The sequence below is a fragment of the Euphorbia lathyris genome, chromosome 5, assembly GCF_963576675.1.
Source record: "Euphorbia lathyris chromosome 5, ddEupLath1.1, whole genome shotgun sequence".
Classification (NCBI taxonomy): domain Eukaryota; kingdom Viridiplantae; phylum Streptophyta; class Magnoliopsida; order Malpighiales; family Euphorbiaceae; genus Euphorbia; species Euphorbia lathyris.
In genome coordinates this window covers 28204546-28210545 of record NC_088914.1, presented here as the reverse complement: position 1 = coordinate 28210545, position 6000 = coordinate 28204546, and positions in this window count along the sequence as shown.

Here is a 6000-nt window from a genome sequence, read left to right as displayed (position 1 = left end):
TTGCTTTTTCACACAGATTCTTCGAGTAGAAATTTGGTCAGCGTAATGGCTTGTTGAAGATCTGCATCGAATGAAGCAACTGAAAGGCCTATTTATAGTGACACTTGAGGTATCGGTTATTTCAAATTTCGAAATAACCGTTGGAGGGAAACAGCTTGATGTCGTTGTCACTCAGTACACGCTCAGTGCCGTTGGCCAATCAGATTATTGTATCTTCTGTCTTCGGTCAGTGCTGAGCAGCTTTTAGACAGACAGGCAGAATGTTTCGCCTTTTATGGCAAAGTCTTCCAGACAGCTTTCTGTGTCTTCTGAACTTTACCCAAAGTAGAAATACTTTGTCTTGAAGTTGTTCCTTGCTCAGCTGCTGTCTTGTACTCTTTGTCGTCCAACTCAGCAGCTTCGTTCCGAAGTAGATAAAGAAAGTCTTCCAGATCCTTCTTCATGCTGAGCTGCGTTTTGTCCACAACGATAGCGTTTTGTTTACACGGGCCGAGTTGTCTTGGGCCTTTGACTTTCCTTTGGGCCTTTAGCCTTTTAGACTTTATGTCTTATAATTTAACTCAACATTGAACAAACACATTAGTGTAATAAATCAAAGTATTTAAACTTAGTGTGTTTTAGAATATTTTTAAACATATACTCAAATAATTTTGTCAAATCAAAATCATGTGGAAAGGTGTTTCAACAAACTCCCCCATTTTGATGTTGGCAAATCTATTCAATGAAGAACTCAGTTTTGAGCTCCCCCATGATAGTTGACCTTTTATAACTTAATAAACTCCCCCGTAAGGGTTGAGCTACTGACACAGTTTTACTCTAAACATTTTAAGGTTTAATCGAGTAAGTCCTAGGTCAGTTTTCAAATAAAGGTCAGCTCATGAAACATATTCTATTAACTCAATTTTAAGCGGAAGATTTAACTATCAGAGAGCGCTGAGTATTTTGTTGTTCAATGAGTCTTATAAGACAATGTTTTAATCATACAAGACAGTGCTAACAGCATACAATCAGAAGACATTAAGAATGATAAACACAGTTGATGTATGCAAAACATAATAGCTCAGCATCACATAAGATTTTAATCAAGTTGGAAAATTTGATGCAAGCATAGTATTAATAAGTAGTCAGCATTATACATAACAGGGATACTTAAGACTTAGAAACTAGCTATCCTAACTAAGTTATTTCTTCTTATATATTAGTTTTCCCTTTCCCTTAAGCTGACTACTTCCAACAGCCTCATGCTGAGTTCTTCCTGTTTGTTCTTTCTCCCCCGTTTTGGCAGCATCGGGAGGAGGAGGCCTGAAGGTGCTGTTTTGAGCAGCTTCAGATATGCAAGCTGAGAAGTCCTTCAGCTTACCGGTGCTTTCATTTATGCCATCAAAGACAGCAACACCATCGTCGAATACTTCTTGAGGCACACCAATTTCAGCAGCGCTGAGGATCCTCAGTGCGTAGGCTTGAGATTTGCCCATCCAAGTGAGTGTATCAGTCAGTGCAGCATAAGCTTGATGAAACATCTTGAGCAGTGATGAGTCATAGAACTGACGCTGAATGTTGGAATGATGGACATGGGTAAAGATTTGATGTGTATACTGGAGAATCTCATTCTGCTTCATCTGGTCAGTGTCCATCTTTGCCTTGTTTAGATTCAGAAGACGAACAGCTTCACCGATCTGTTCTACTGAGCATTGGGAGTAAGAGAAAAGCTGATGGTTTGTCTTCTCTTGTTCAGTTTGAAGCTGGGTGAATAACTGATGAACTTCGGCAGAAGTTGCATACCCTAAGTTCGCAGCTGACAAGGCTTAAAATTGTCCCTGTAGGGAGTTGATATGTTGAACCATGGTCAGCTGGAGTTCAGCCAGCTTTGTTATGGACTCCTGCTTTGGTTGTTGGGCTTGGATATTGATCATTACACTCAGCAAGTCTTTTAGACCTCGAACCTCGTTGAGAAGTTGAGTGACTTGTGGAAGCTGAGTGGACTCATTATCGGAAGACCCAACAACAGTGTCTGAAGTTTGATGAAGGTCTTGGATCAAGTCTTGAGCCGAGTTAATTATCCTTCTACCAGACTCAGTGGCAGTGAGGTAGTTGTATGAGTCTTCATTAGTTTGACCAGCTGGTGGAGGAGTGAGATTCAGTGCATCATTTGTAGTGCCAGTGGGGTCAGTGACTGGTCTTAGTGTTTCAACCTGCACTTGTTCTGTAGAATGGAGAGGTGATTGAACAGCAGCATTGGATGCAGGTTCAGAGTCAGGCTGAAGCTGACTTTCTGTTGAAGGTGGGATAGGTTCAGTGCTGACTGGAGCAGGAATTTCCTTAGCCGGCAGAGGGCTAGGTTCAGCATCTGCATTGAGAATTGGCTCGGTGTTGGTCGGGTTCTCAGAAGCATCTAAGTCGGCTTGTTCCTGTGGAAGAGAAACAGAGGCTTGCTTTTCAGTTTGCTCTGGCAGAGTCGTAGAAGGTTTTCTGAAGAATTTAAGCTTGATATTCGATGGATTAGTGGTTGGTCTTTTCTGCGTTAGATCATCCATGAAGTCAAGTACTGTTGTTGTATGTGCCTTGACAAGTCTTCTTCTTTTTCCCTGAGTCCTTGGAGGAGTGGGATCAGCGTGAATTGAATGAGATGGAGAATTTTCTCCTTCATCAGCATCCTGCTGTTCTGTTTGCTCAGCACCTTCTTCTGTAGTCAACTCAGTGTGAGTTGGCTCAGCATCTTCTTCACTTGCTGTCTCCTCAATGTCATCCTGACCACTCTCTTCTCATTCTTCTTCTTGCTCATCATCCTGATCTTCCTCATCTAATTCTTCTTCCAACTGTTCAATGAACTGATCATCCAGTTCAACTTCATCGTTCTGTTGCTCAGCGACAATACCTTGACTCTGAGCATAGTGAGAGTCGTCGGGAACAAAGAAGCCAGCAGGAATGGTATCAATTGGACTTAACTCTGAAGAGTTCTTCTACTTCTTACTCAGAGGTTCTTCATTAACGTTTTCCCTTGAATCTACCTCAGGCTCATCTTGCCTAGGTATTTTCTCAGCTGACTTGGGCTCAGCTTGTGCAGTCGTTCCTTTGGACATAATTTTTATCTTCTTAGGAGCGGGAACAACTTCCTTAGAGGTGCTTTGCACAGCTTTCCTCTTCCTGTCAGCAGGGGCCTTAGTTCTTTTTCCCTTTTTGATTACCGTCCCCTCAGCATTTGGGTCAGCAGCACCTTTTGCTTTCTTGATTGGCTGATTAAACTTTAAAGCAAATAGGGCAGCGGCAGTAATCTCTGATCCTTGGCCCTTAGTTTCCCCTGTGAGGTCTACTCGGTGGTCAAGGAGGATTTTGGTAATGAGTGAGCCCAGCCTTAGAGTTCTAGTGCTCCTTTGAAAACCGGCTATCAAGAATACTGGCATGTTGATGGGCGTGTAGGTCAGCATATGCCATATGAAGCATTGCTCAAAGTTTGTCGCTGAGCTGGTGCAATTTATCTTTGGGAAGATGTAATTGGTCAGCAGGTACTGCGCCATCTTTTGGTGTTGTCCCATTGAAGTGCTGGAGATTTCTCCAGCATGGCCAGTCGGTTTACAGAACATAGTGGAGTACCCAGTAACGTCCTGATCTCTAGACTTTCTAAGAATGGCTCCTTCATTCTTAAGCTTCAGAAGGTTGGCTAAGTAGTTGGGATTTATGAAGATGGTTTTGTCCTTCACCTTGGTGACTAAATAGTCCTGGTTATCATCAGCAACACGAAGGTTGTGGTAGAATTCCCTTACCAAGTCAGGGTAGGTATTGTAGCTGATCGAAAACAGCTCGGTCCACCCATTCTTTGAGATCCACTCATAGAATGGTTGTTCAGTTTCCACAAACTCTTTCGAGAACCACCTTGAGTAGTCCATCTTGTACTCCCTGACGTTCTCATAGACCTTGGTGTAGGTTCGTTGCTTAGGTTTCTTCGCCTTGGAAGAGTTACCTTGGTTAGTCTGGTTTTTCTTGCTCGGTGTGGTAGCTTTGGTTTGATCATGCTGGGTAGGAGGCTTAGGGTTTCCAGCAGATAGATGACCGACATCGGAGATGTTTACAGAATCATTCGTCATTTTCGCAGAGAAGATATAAATGATTTGAAGTTTTTGAGAGAGGAAATATTTATGCCAGAGAATTCTGTAAGCGTAAAGAGATAAAAATGGGGATTTGCCCATTATTTATAAAGGTGAGAGGTGGATCTTATCGAATCCATGTGTCAGTTTGTCCTTGGGATTGTCAACCGACAAGGATCCTGGCATTTATGACACATTCGGTGCATACGTCATCCTAGGTGGCTATTCGCGTGCTTTAGCATTAAGTGCAACGAGTCTTTTACTCATTGTTAGAATTCTAATCGTTCTATATTCTGAGTGGTCAGTTTTACATAAATGGATGGTTTAAGTAATTGGTTTCTCAGTTTGAGATAACTACTCAGTGCGCATATTTGCTCAGTATGTGATATTCATTCATTTAGCATTAAATACTCAGCATACATCTATTCACTCAGCAAATAATAGCATAACCATTCAGCATGGTAATTCACTCAGCATGAATATATTTAGAACTGGAATTTACTGAAGAGGATTGAACATACCAATGGCTTTTCTCAGTATGCTGAACTGCTCACGAGCCAGTGGCTTCGTGAAGATATCCGTAAGCTGCTCATCCGTGGGGACATAGGTCAGCTTGATCTCACTTTTGAGTACGTGGTCTCTAATGAAGTGATGTCTGATGCTGACATGCTTCATCCTGCTGTGCTGAATTGGGTTCTTTGATAGATCAATTGCACTTTTGTTGTCACATTTGACCTCAATTGTCTTTGTTTGAACACCATAGTCTTCAAGCTATTGCTTAATCCATAGGACTTGAGCAACACAGCTTCCAGCAGCAATGTACTCAGCTTCAGTGGTAGACAAGGTTACTGACGCCTGCTTCCTGCTGAACCAGGATACAAGACAGCTCCCTAGGAAGTGGCATCCTCCAGAGGTGCTTTTTCGTTCAAGCTTGTCTCGTCCATAGTCAGCGTCAGTGTATCCAACGAGTGTGAAATCATGCGTGTTGGGATACCATAAACCTGCGTTCACTGAGCTTTGCAAATATCTAAGGATTCTTTTTACAGCTATGTAATGAGATTCCTTAGGGTTAGATTGATATCTAGCACAGTAGCATACTGAGAGCTGAATGTCCGGTCTACTTGCTGTTAAGTAAAGCAGAGAGCCTATCATACCTCGGTACAATTTGTTGTCTACCGACTTACCATTGTCGTCAGCACATAGGACAGTGTCAGTGCCCATAGGAGTAGATATTGGCTTGCAGTTTTCAAGATCATATTTCTTCAATATCTCCTTGGCATATTTAGCTTGACTTATGAAGATGCCATTATTTCCTTGTTTGATTTGAAGTCCAAGGAAGAAGTTGAGTTCTCCCATCATTGACATTTCAAACTCAGTCTGCATTTGCTTGCTAAATTCCTTGCACATTGACTCGTTAGTGGCACCAAAAATGATATCATCCACATAAATCTGAGCCAACAGGGTATCTTTACCCTTCCTCTTAATGAATAAGGTTGTATCAGCTTTGCCTCTGACGTAATTTCTAGTCAGCAGGAAACTGGTCAGCCTCTCATACCAAGCACGTGGTGCTTGCTTGAGGCCGTACAGAGCCTTTTTGAGTTTATAAACGTGGTTTGGGAACTTAGGGTCCTTAAACCCTGGAGGTTGATTAACATAGACTTCCTCGTTTACAACTCCATTAAGAAATGCACTCTTAACATCCATTTGAAATAATTTAAAGTTCATATAAGATGCATATGCACATAAAATTCTAATAGCCTCTAGCCTTGCCACTGGGGCAAAGGTCTCACCGTAGTCAATACCTTTTTGCTGACTGTAGCCCTGAGCTACAAGTCTTGCTTTATTTCTAACCACGTTCCCTTGTTCATCCAGCTTGTTGCGGAAGACCCATCTTGTTCCTATGGTCTTCTGGCTTCTT